The 12853-nt window shown below is 43.9% G+C and overlaps 1 protein-coding gene across 2 annotated transcripts in view; it reads right to left on the reverse strand.

The window, feature by feature from the left end:
• Positions 1 to 12563, reverse strand: part of SMAD1 (SMAD family member 1) — a 36380-nt gene extending 23817 nt beyond the window's left edge. Inside the window, exon 1 of one of the 2 annotated variants that reach the window (XM_053403257.1) lies at positions 12142 to 12563. The gene's annotated coding sequence lies outside the window, so the exon portion shown is untranslated. The remainder of the gene's footprint in view (positions 1 to 12141) is intronic. The other variant, XM_053403258.1, reaches the window with a different exon arrangement.
• Between the last annotated feature and the right edge of the window lie 290 nt (positions 12564 to 12853).

Below are 12853 nucleotides of genomic sequence, written 5' to 3' on the forward strand. Positions count from 1 at the left end.
TTCCACAAAGATCCATCACCACTCCCAACTGCGACTGTTACAAACACCTGTTTTTTTAACGGCAGTTTTACACACACTGCGTGGGCGTGTTAAAATACACAAAAGCAGGATACCAGACGTTTCTGCCTATATTTAGATCTGCCTGGTCAGCTGTAATTGCATAATTTCATCAGGACCTCCTGCAACGGAAATACATCCATATTCATCACACAGGCATCAAAGGAAACATCTTTACAAGCCATATCCTTTTACAAACCAACACATGGTCTCATGCCACTCTCCCCAATTGTTGAATTCCTCCTTTAGGAAGGGCAGGGGATTTTATTCCTTTATCAATAGCAAAGTCATTTCCCCTTATGGTTAGAAGGACAAAAAAGGTAGGGCTTTTCTCACAGGTGAACGAAGCGGGGAGTGGGGGGTGGGGAGTGGAGACAACTGAGAGAAGGGGGAACTGCTTTGCCACTAATGAAGTTCTGACAAGAAAGAGAGCTCTTTGGGATCAACTTCACAAATGTGGTAGAAAGCGCTTTGGGAACTCAAACGCATTTGGGGATGTTTTGCATTTCTATTATAGAAGCAGGTACAGTGAAGGTTTTGCTTCGTTCCTACATGTGATCAAAAGTCATCGACTTTCCTCACGGAAAGGCAAGATCTCTTTGGTATGCACCGCATGGAGGCTCCTCATATGGCACACAGCTGCCGCTTTGGTGTGGCTCAGGCATGCCCCATGAGGAGGCCAGCTGGAGTTAGTCAGCCATTCCTGGCAGAAGCATATCTGTCAAGGTGTTTGTCTTTCCTTACAGCACAAATCTGCTGGCAAAAACAGGGAAAAAATTTACCTGAGCATTCCTGCCCAAGCAGTGTCTCTCAAAAGGGGTGTCCTTCATTCCTTTCCCCTCCCTCAGCAGCTATGCACTACGGATTTTTTCCTCCTCAAGGAGTACGTGACCAGTCTGACAGGAGAGATCTCACTACCTTAGGAAATAGTCACTTACAGAGGATTTCATAGTTGAATGGGCTGAAGAGCCTAGATCTGCTGCAGATTTATTAATACCTGAATCCCTTAAGCAATTAAGAGTTCACTGTTCCAAATTAGAAATCCACTTGCCTTTTAAAAGCTCTGCATTGTACTTAAAATGAAGGCACAGAATCCACTTTTTAATCAAAACAATGTGTTCAGCTGGTGTCTGTTGTCTTGACACGTGAAAATACTCCAATATCTACTCAGTACCAAAAAAAGGAAAGAGTGGTATTCAATTAAGTTTTAGTCATAGGCTCATGGAAATTAATAAACAAGGTGTAGGTCCATTTATTTCAGTGGGTCTACTCTGAGTAAGGTGGGACGCAGGTGGCGCTGTGGGTTAAACCACAGAGCCTAGGACTTGCCGATCAGAAGGTCGGCGGTTCGAATCCCCACGATAGGGTGAGCTCCCGTTGCTCGGTCCCTGCTCCTGCCAACCTAGCAGTTTGAAAGCACGTCAAAGTGCAAGTAGATAAATAGGTACCACTCTGGCGGGAAGGTAAACAGCGTTTCCGTGCACTTGCTCTGGTTCGCCAGAAGCGGCTTAGTCATGCTGGCCACATGACCCGGAAGCTGTACACCGGCTCCCTCGGACAATAAAGCGAGATGAGCGCCGCAACCCCAGAGTCGGCCACGACTGGATCTAATGGTCAGGGGTCCCTTTACCTTTACCTTTACTCTGAGTAAGACTTGATCAAATACCACCTTTCCTCTGTCATGTTATGTTTCTTACTTTAAGCTAAGCCAAATTCCAAAAGGTAACCACACAGAGAGATGCAAAAACCCTGGATACAATAGGTGACACTTGGTCAACTAAATGCACCAAGAACTGAAGCTACAACTGCTGCCTTTAGAAACACAGAATAGGGACTTGGCAATACTGATGAATACTGTATATTGGGCTGCTTCATACATCACAGGAAGTGAATCTGCGTTCATGGTTTGTTTTCCCAAACAAACCACCAGCAGCTTGTGATTTCTTCACAAGAAAGAAAGCACAAGCACTGGTTCTCACATAACACTGAGCCAAGGCTCCTGGTTTCATCTACTGGACAGGGTGGAGCCAAAATTGTAAGCCATAAACCAAGGGTAGGAAACTTCCACACTGCAGACCAATTGTGGGGCACTAGGAGGTCCAATTTGACCCAATACCAAATTTCCCAAAACCATGCTCACCATGGACTAGTGATGCCAGCTAATGGGTTAGGAGGACAGGTTTAAGTTTAATTCTACACTGGCTGTGTTTTGAACCCCTCAAAATGCATTGTTCAGCTACATATGTTTTGGAGATATTCAAGTTCAGCTCTCATTACATGTTCCTTTGGCAACCTCCAAAAATAAGCTTTTGACAAACTGTGAAGTTGTGTTTGATAGCAGGAACTCCAAAGCCCGTAAAAGCATATTAGCCAAACAATGTACAAATAGGTACCATGCTCAATTTTGCCCCGATATATGCACTACGTATGCCTATATATCAGAAGAAGCTGCATCTTTTGAATATACACGCAAGTCCCTCTATCACTTGCTATCTGAAAATTCACTTATCTACACAAAAAGAATTATGCATAAACCTTGCTATACGCCCCACAGATTCATTTTATCTGAAGAGCCAACTTCCTGGCTCCCTTGTTTCTTTGTGGTTTGCTGCTTGGCAGCAGCCATTTTGGGGCAAAAACCATGGAGAGAGGCAGAGAGGGAGGGAAATTGGACAAATCAGTTTCCTCCTTTGGCTACAGCCATTTCAGGAAGAAACCATGGAGTGAGTGAGGAAAGAGCAGACAAATCCCACATTAGAAGTATTTCCGTAGGAAATAATGGAGATAATGGACTCGTTATGCACATGCTCGTCTAACAAAAGATTTCCAGAGAATGCGTTGTGTTCGTAAGGCGGGGCATGTCTGTATAATTAGTCAGAAATGTGTATAAATTTTATATAGTTAATTCCATAATAGAATGCCATTTTACTTTGCAGTTTCTTCAAGAGGGGATGGAAAACATGCAGTTATTTGACTTGGGGAGTCTCTAGATCAGAATTCTTTCCATGCAGAGTTTGTGAGATGCCCACTGGCATGTACAACCCAGATTTCTCTATCCTAAACCATGTTCACTTAAACCAAGGAATAGAGTTGCATTTTGGAAGCCAAAGAGTTTACTTTCGCTGAACACAGAAAATGAAACAAGCTGTAACTTGCAGATTCTCCTCATTAATCAAATTTGCAATACAAGTCATCCAACATAGATTTGGAACTCTTGCAGATCTAGGAATATACCAAGTTTCCTCATAGACTGCTAGTGTGAGAAACTTATAAACAGAAGTGAAAACACTTGTCTAAGATATTTGATAGAAACTGCCTCTTCCCCAATTTTCTTTCATGAACATGCAGCTGCCTTTTGCTTTAAGTACTACAGTATATCTGATTTATAAAGGCTATGTTTGGGCATGTACACTTATGCTGAATTTATTACTAGTTCATGCAAATTGACTACCTAACTGGAGTTTCTCCCTGACCCCCAGGGAACTGAATTAAATACAAGTTTTGCAACAGGGTGAAAGTTAAGCATGTGAACATATGCAGCAGAACTCAATCTGTTTAAATACCAGAGGGAAGATGTGAAATAACACAGGGGAGGAGTCATTTTTAAAAAAATCTAACATTGTAGTAACCTAATTGTACACAAATCTATTTATTCTGGAATACTGGGTAACATTTGATCATAGAAAAAAATCAACTCAGATAACGTTCATCCCAATTACACATTTAAGTCAACCTCTAGTTTTACTAAGCTACCCTCGTATGCCTCAATCGTAAAAGTTGTCATGACAGCTGACAGTTCAAGTTACACATTCTGAGAAAGCCATTTTAAATATTTGGCCTTTTGTGAAATTTTTACACACCAAAGAAAGCTTATACTGTACTCCTGAAGCTTTCAGCTGGTTTAACCACAAAAGGTGCTCAAAGTTATAAATAAGTTATAAATGAGATCTTCAAAGTCTACCACCTTAGAAGTATTATCAACTTTTAAAACAGGGGCTTTTAATTTCTATCTCGAAGGATTAGGACGGGCTACAGTTGTATTACACAAGATACAATAAAGCCCACATCCTTAAATGCGTAACAATGAGCACCAAGGCCAGGCCTGCCTTAAACATCTCCAGGTAGAAAAAGTTCACAGCTGTCCAACAGCCATCAAGACCGCCATACTATTCACTCTTCCATCTAAACCTGTCATATGGTTGCAAGATTCAGTTTCCTCTGCTCTGAGAAATCACAAGGGAATATGGGGGAGGATGAAACATAACATATGCCGTGCTCAAGTAATTTAATGTTTTAAAATAGGACTGCATTGTTTCATTTTTTTGTTTTTCTTCCCATCCTTTCTTCATGTTGTGAATGATTTTGCTACCCCACCCTATTTTATCCTCACAAGAATCCTGATAGGTAGGTTCAGCCAAGTGGTGATGACTGGCCCACAGCCATGGCCAAGTTGGGATTCAAACTTGGGCTTCCTCGTCCTTGTCTAAACAACTCTACAACATTGACAACATTTGATTAAAGACTGATCACCACACCAATCACTCAAATCTACTAAGGAGGTGCGTCAGATTACTCAGGCACATTTTTACGATACAACAACAACAACAACTGCCATCTGAAGAGTTCCATCATTTCTTACACACTGCATCTAAAAACAACAGAAAGGGATCCAGAACTACTGTTCTCATTCATATTCGTGTTTAAAAAGCTCAACCACCCAACAAAGACTTCTTTGTCTGGGTGACAGCCCTGGTTTATAAATATTCAAACAAAATGAAAGGTGCAGGCTTTGAAACACAACAGGAGATACCACTGCAGACACTGGTGGTATCTGCAATTCACCAACAGAAGCTGGTGGTATCTGCTTGGTACCAATTCAAGCCGCTGAGTCTTTAACAGGCATTCTAGGCAGAACACACATTTCTAGTTAGTCTTAGTTCGTGCCAGTTAGAAGAGTTTGGATTTGATATCCCCGCTTTATCACTACCCGAAGGAGTCTCAAAGCGGCTAACATTCTCCTTTCCCTTCCTCCACCACAACAAACACTCTGTGAGGTGAGTGGGGCTGAGAGACTTCAGAGAAGTGTGACTGGCCCAAGGTCACCCAGCAGCTGCATGTGGAGGAGCGGAGACGCGAACCCAGTTCACCAGATTACGAGCCCACCGCAGTTACTGGGACAGAGTTTGGGGAAACAAAATGGCTGCAGCCTTCGCAACATCTGTACTGAAAATGACCCCTCCCTGGGCTTTCAAAACAGAAGCTTCAATGCATCTAAGACCACTCCAAAATTTTACCATGTTCAAGGAAAATGAACATTATACCACCATTACCAGTGATGTATGGCATTAAGTTTTCTACAAAGTCTTTTTTTATTTCATAAAATTGGTAACACAATGAATGAACACAACACAACAGGGCAGCTGGAATGGAAACGATACCAGTCAAGACTAAAATCAGAGTTGTAATATCACTTTTGAGGTGACTATAATCGGAGACACAGGTTACTAACAAAATCAGTATGTCAGCCACTGTCTTTACCTTAAAATGTAAATAATGTAAAGAACTGTATGCAACTGAGTAGTCATATCTTAATATTCCAATAAAACTAATATCCAAATATCCCAATTTAAATGTTTAAGCCAGGCAGACAGAGCAATCCTAACACAGGTGAATCAGTTGCTGATCCCAAGTCATACTGGCCAGGACAAAAGGTTGAGGGGGGGAGGGGGAGAAATGTTTTTGCTGAACCAGTTCCAGGCTTGTAGAACTGAAAGTCCCAGATTTGGCCCCACTCAAAGGGATGAAACAGCTTTGGATCCAGCAGATCAATGGCTGCCTCTGCTCTATCCCCACCCTGCCCTCATAATGCCCCCTTTGGGGTGGGGACTACATTTGTTACTGGCAGCTAAAAGACGGCCAGTGATACTCAACTGCCTACACTTCTTACTGCTTACAGGCACAGACTCTGTATGGATAAATAGGATAACATTCGGAATGAGTTTATACAAAATGTGGTAGGCTATTAAAATTTACATAAACACTAGGACAATAACACTATACCAATTTATACAAGAATGTATGGGAATATCACATATTGCTCTCTTTTTTTGCATATTTTCGCTTTTATCTTTGTTGTTGTTGTTTTTCTCCCTCTCACTTTTCCTTCTTTTTTTCTGTATCACTTTATTTCTTTTAATTTTTTTTTTAACTGCCTGCACTTCTCGCACCTACCTACACCAGGAGGCAAATATCAGGGGCTTAGGACAGTTTTGCTTATTAATCCCCCACCTACCCATATCAAATGTTTTTGTTCAGCTGCTTTTTGGGAGGGGGGGGAATGAGATAATTTATACAACATGTGAAATTTAACATGGTACATATTTAGTAAACAGACCTAAAACAAAACAAATATGTTAAAACAAAATTTTAATTGATTTAGGGCAGCCGGAAATTTTCCATGAAGTTTCCAAATTCAAGATTTCCCAGAAAACCCACAACACTTCCCCTCTCTCCCGCTACTCAGTTCACAGGACTTGCCAACCATCACTTCCTCCCTTCTTAACTGGATTTCATTTTATATCCCTGGTTTTGGATGAAGTTGCATCTAACTCATATTGCACCAGGTGGTACAAAAAACCCACAACCAATAACTTATTTTAAGCACTAACGCACTGTATCCCCAAGTAAAACTACCCTGGCTATTTTCTGAATTCATAAGAATGTCATCTGTACAGTCTTTTTGTTCAGCAGAATGAAACTCTTGAGGAAATAACGTGTTCCAGTTTGTAGCAGAATTCAGCAGCACCAATTGGCTCAGGCTGGTGATGAGACCAAGAAGCCTCCCCCTGGATTAGATTTTCAACCAATTTTAACTTTCTCCTTAAATGTAAAGGTGCCAACTGTATTTATGCATTAAGAATTCAATTTTCCCCACCCCTGAAAACCAGATAAAACATGTGAACTGGGAATGTGGATGGGAAGAACAGGGAAACAAGGACCAGGTCAGGATTGGGACTAGAACAAAATCTGTTCTTTTCAGTTGAAAGCCAGGCTCACACCACAGTGTCTGACTTGAGATATGTCTGTATGGAACCCAATTTGCCACTTTCATACATGAAAATCAAAGCTGTTAAGTGCCCAAGCCTTGAGCAAGTCACCAAGGAGATGTTAGGAAGCTTGAATTGAACAGGTTTACACCATGTTCAAGTCACAAAGTTACTGTGCAGCCATGGTGCAATTAGTAGTTTTGAGATTCAATGGTCTCTTACATGATTTGTTACCCATCTCCATAAACATTATCCGTATACAGGAGTATAACCAGGATTTGCAGAAAGCTGCATTGAGATTTGTATCTCAGTACTTTTCTAAACAGATTGAATGCTTACTTTTAGACAAACAATACTAAAATACTGTCTTCTATTTTTCAGCTGAATTTTTTTTCATGGAAATTTGGAGGTACTATTATTCCTTTATTTGCTAAAATTCCATATGCTAACATTTATCCAAATCTTCATCTTCACCCCTACAGCCCCAAGACATTTTGCTCTGAAAAACAGTCATTGTTTTGTTGCACAGTATGGCTTGGATACCATAGCTAGATGGATGGCAGTGTATTTTGGAAAGACTGTTGTTCCAAGAGCATTTTCTTTCCTTCCAATCTCATAACTGTTTGATCTGGAAGCATGATTGGGCATGCACCTACCAGAAATAGGGCTACTGGAAGAAGGTATTTTCACACACTATTCAGCAAAATCATTTCCTGCATCAGTCTAAGCTGAAAGGCACATTGTCCCTCGCCCCAATTCAAGTGTATTTATGGGCCCTGAACATTCCAAAAACTTTCTACCAATCAAACCTTCTATTTTCCAGCTCCAATAATAAGTTGATTTGTAGTGGCCAACATTGTTGTAGTGACCCAAGTCTTGTTTGTTCAGCACAAAAGCAAGCCCAGCTGGTCTGTTGGATCCAAGATCCTAACAGTGCCAAGGACTGCAGCTTGCATACAAAAGTACAGCACATGCAATTTACTTTTTTCTTATTGTTATTTGATACTCAAAAGCAGGAGCTGTACTTTCTGCAGCACCATGACTGCCAGGGAGCTTGCTGCATTCACAATCTGGATTAACTGCAAAGTGTTTGCTTGCAGACAAAGCAGCTTTCATTAGCCTCCTCACATCTGTATCCCACCCATGCCCCCAAGCAGAATTTCTGCTATACAACTCTTGAGAGTTACCGTAAACTGGGGTGAATGGCGATTTTTAGCTGGACTCTCAGTACAAAGACATAATGCCAAATGGCAATGATAATTTGGTGGCCTGCTGCAAAGCGGTGTATCAGGATAAGCCAGCTTTCAATTTAATTTGATTTAGAATATTTGTAGTTTAATTTTTACTTTACATTGTTTAGTTAGCATGTGGGGGGCGGGGTTCCCCTGTGGTAGTCTATTCTTCAATAAGCTCCCTTACCAATTTAAGTTTTATGAGAACATACTTGCAAAGACAAACAGGGCTCTCAATTATTTACTTCTAAATATTCACCCCTGTATTACTCACAAAAGAAGAATATGGGTGTTGGAGTTCCAACACTTGCTTTCATAATATATTTAATTATGATGACTGAACTAACAAGCTCACAGGCTGACCCCCCTCACTTCACCCTGATGTATCATTTTGCATTTCACTGCTGTAAGTCAATTTGAGATCTACAGCAGGTTGGAAAGGCTAGTAATGATGCTCTCTGCAGTCTCTCGGGAGTCCACATTATACACAGCTTACATTATTTATAAAGCCTAGATGATGCGTCCATTAGCCTTGCAGGATTACACACCAAGAGATACCACTTACACTTGACAGTACTGACTGCTGCATTGCCAGCACAGCTTAATTCAAGTTTACCTACTCCCTAAGCTGATCTTTCCTTCTGTTTACATACATTAAGGTGGATTGCTGTGAGAAATTTGTTTGGAAATAATCACTGCCACTTTAGCTTCATGCTTTCATTCTCAGAACAAACCAGACTTTACACATAAAAGCTCTTTTGAGCTTCTCTCTGTCTGCTATGCAGCAGCATGCAAGTATGAAAGGAAGAAATGTGTTTTAAAAAGCACATTTAAAAATCTATTAATTTTTGCAGCAACATAGATTTACAATCACAATTTCAATTTGTTGTCACCTGTGAACATATACTTTCTTCCTCCACCTACCACTATCCTTTAAAGTTGAATACATTTTATGGAATAGCTTTTCCCATGTTTAATCTCTCCTTCCCATACAGAAACAAGGGGGAAGCCACATTGTCAGTTCCACAACACTGGGGGGGGGAGGAGAGAATTAACACCCACCCTCTTTCTCTGCTATCCTTGCTACTAATGTCCTAAAACAAGGGAGGGAGAATGGGTTTGTGTATGTGTTTATCTTCAGGAGGGGTATGTATAAGCATAAGACACGGCTTTCCTCCTGTCCCTGTCAGTTTTACAAGAATACAGAGGGAGGAAATGATGGTGCAGTGATATGGGACAAATGATGCTTGTGGGATTGCATCCGTCTATTCACAGGGCAGTATAGGATAGCATCTGGTATAAGCAGGTGGGGATATGTTTTCTCCCACTCCAGCGCCAAGGGCCGCAGTGACATTTGAAACAGGAAAGCCATAACTTGTGAATAGTGGCAGATGTGCATTAACTGAAGGGATGGGGAAAGGCAGAACGATAAACAAAGGTGTCTTAATATTTTCCCTATCTTTCTCCTGCGGAACTTTAAAACGTGCGATTGCAGCCGTAAGAGTTTTTCGCCATCAGCGCTATTATCTAGAATCTATATTGCCTTCGCCTCTCTCAACACTGCTCAGAAGTGTTTTTGAGTCATCAGATTGTCAATGATATATACTAAAAACCACAACTAGAGAGAGGGACAATGCAGAACAGAACCGTATTTGATTACATTTTGGGGAGCGAAGGGGTCATAATTAAAGCAAGGACAAATCACTATCCTTGTAACCTGATCTGGCCTTGAACTGAAGTGATCTTATCTGGGGAGGTGACTAGGAAGCACTGCAAGGCTCTGAGCTTTTGGAGACCCTGTTTGTGCCTTGAATACAGAAGGCCCAAGTATTACAGTTAGCAAGTAGGATAAGCATTTCCAGAAGCCTTTTTTAAACAGACAGCAGAACGGAGTTGGCTCTCAGTCCTCAGCAGTGATCTCCAATCTGTTTCTGGGTGTAATGAGAGTTAATCTTGTCTTGTGGCAAACCAATTTATTATGGCCCATGTTTTTATGGACTCAAAGCCCACCTGACAAAGTGGGCCTGAGTTCACAAAAGCTTATGAGTCCACAGAAGCTTAATAAATTTGTTTGCCTCCAAGGTGTCACAAGACTGATCATTTCTGCTGCAAGAGACAAACACTACTACCACTCCAGAATTTTTTTTCAATGAAAAATAAGCATCTAATAAGTATAATGTAGCAACAGTCTGGAAGAATATAATCTGTTTGTTACTCCCCAGCAGCCCAACAGCAAATGTTTTGGAAAGAGAATCTTTGTAGTTGTAGTAAAGTTCCAGTTTCAAAATAGTTATACAAACAAGAAGTCGCATGCACAAACTGCAGAGCAAGACCATTAAGTGAGACACAACTTTTGCAAGTTTTTGCTATAATTCAGGTGCAAATTATAGTTAAACAGTACAGTCAACTTAATTAAGAATGTATCTTGTCCATCCTAGACCTGTGAAGGCACCCTGGGACCCATTTGGGGACATGAATTTTCACCAGTAAACACTTTTCCTAAGCACTGCTTAGGAGCCTTTCAGTCATAAGTGGTTGGTACTGGAATATATACAGGGGGGGAAGTGTATTAATTTTGGTCTCCACAGAGTAACTCACACATTATGTGTATACATGCGCTACAGTGAAGATCAGTTGTTTCCTGAAGCATGAAGCCACTCCTCAAATTAAAGCAGCCATTCATACAGTATTCATACCGTGTATGAAGAACTGCTAAGCCAGCCCACACACAGCTTCATCAACTATTAACAAAGGGCCAGAAATTGCTGCCCCCGGTTTTGGCATAACTTCTCTTCCCACCAATTCCCAGAAAGGTTGCTAGAATATAATGAGCCAACTATTTTCGGACTGGGGGCGGGGGGGGGCGGAAGTCACCCCCAGATTTCACCGAGCCATCCCTGCCACCCCGGTTCGATAGAGGCTGGAAAAATAACATTTCGGAAGGGGAAGTTCTAGGGCACAGATGCCTCCTATGAAGTCTGAGAAAGATGGCTCAGTAACATCACCCTCACACGGGGGGGGGAGCATTAGAAAGCCACAGAGAGAAGAGTAAATCTATTGTGTTGGTTTCCCTGAACCGCACAACTCCGGCCTCATCCTGCCGCCCGGGAGAGAAGTCGCGTCTCAGGCGCGCAGGCGAAGAAGCCGTGGCAAGTTTTCCCCGACTTGGCTCCGAGCACAAAAGGGGCCCGGACGCCGGGGGAAATCTCCGCGCAGCCGGGGAACAAGGGCTCTTGTCTTCTGCTGCATTTCTTCTCCCTCCCTGGCTCGGGACGGAGGGGAATAGGGAGCCGCTCCTGGCGTGTCTCCTTCGCGCCCCCAGAGCCACCCCGACCGTCTCCATGCAGACTCTCAGGAAACAAGGGAAGATCGGGATGAGGGGGAAGGGAGGGAGGTTGGCCCGACGGGACACTTTTTAAGACAACGAAGTTTTAAGAAGGGGGGGGGGACCCCACCGCGGCTTCGGCCCCCGTCGGCCCCACGGCTAACTACAGCCGCCATCATGATGGGAACGAAGCCTCTCTCTCTCTTTCCCTTTCCATTCCCCTCCCAGGCAGCCAGACGCGCGCGCCTCCAGTCCTTCCCTCTTGCCTCCTCGCCGCCCTTTCGGCTGTACGGAGGAGGAGAGCGGCGAGGAAGGAGAAGGCGAAGCAGCCGAGGGAGGCAGGGACGCTCCGTTGTCCTTTGAGAACCAGAAAGATCCCCAAACCAGGAGGAGGCCGCCGCTCGGGGTGGAGGGGAGTTGCTGGATGCAGGCAGGACTCCGGGCAGGAAGAAGGGAGAGAGGGCGAGGGAGTTTTTCTTACCGGCTCTCGGTGGGGCGAGGAAAAGAGCGTGCAAACGAGCCACCCGCCGCCGCCGCTGGGCCGATGAGCGCAGTCCCGCTCTGCTTTTGGGTTTTTTTTGCCTTTGCCGCCCCCCCGCTTCTCTCCTCCTTTGCCGCTCCCGCTTCCAGCGTCGCCGCCGCCGCCGCCGCCGATCAGCCGTGCGCTCGCTCTGCTGCTGCGCCTGGATTGATCTGGTCTCACTGGCGTCAGAGAGTCGGAGCCACCCAGCCTCCACTTACCCCGCTGCCAATATGCAACATACATATATACACACACACACTCGCTCACACACACACGCGTGCGCGCGCTCTCTCTAGGCCAAGTTAGGGATCCTCTCCAAATGCCCGCCCCCGCTCCGACGAGGAAGGCACCGCTGGCTTGGCTGCAGAAAGCAAGCCTCTCTCGCTTCTTTCCTCTTGTCTTTTTTTCTGCCCACCCCCCCTCGCTCCTTCCCTCTTTCTCTCCCTCTCCTCCCCCAAGGAGGATTCTCAGCCGCTGCTGGGACGGGCGGCCTGCGGCGGGGTTGGAGCTCCGTCAGCGACCATCGGCGGAGGGTGGCGAGCCGAGCAGGGCAAGGCTTTCATGTTGTCGCTTCCAGCTCCCTGCCGCTTCCGCGCGGGTTAGGCGGCCATCCGCGGAGCTGCAGCCTCGTCCTTCCGAGAGCAACAGGTCCCGAGGCTCTGGAAACAAG

The sequence above is a fragment of the Podarcis raffonei genome, chromosome 9 (genome assembly GCF_027172205.1).
Source record: "Podarcis raffonei isolate rPodRaf1 chromosome 9, rPodRaf1.pri, whole genome shotgun sequence".
Lineage (NCBI taxonomy): Eukaryota > Metazoa > Chordata > Lepidosauria > Squamata > Lacertidae > Podarcis > Podarcis raffonei.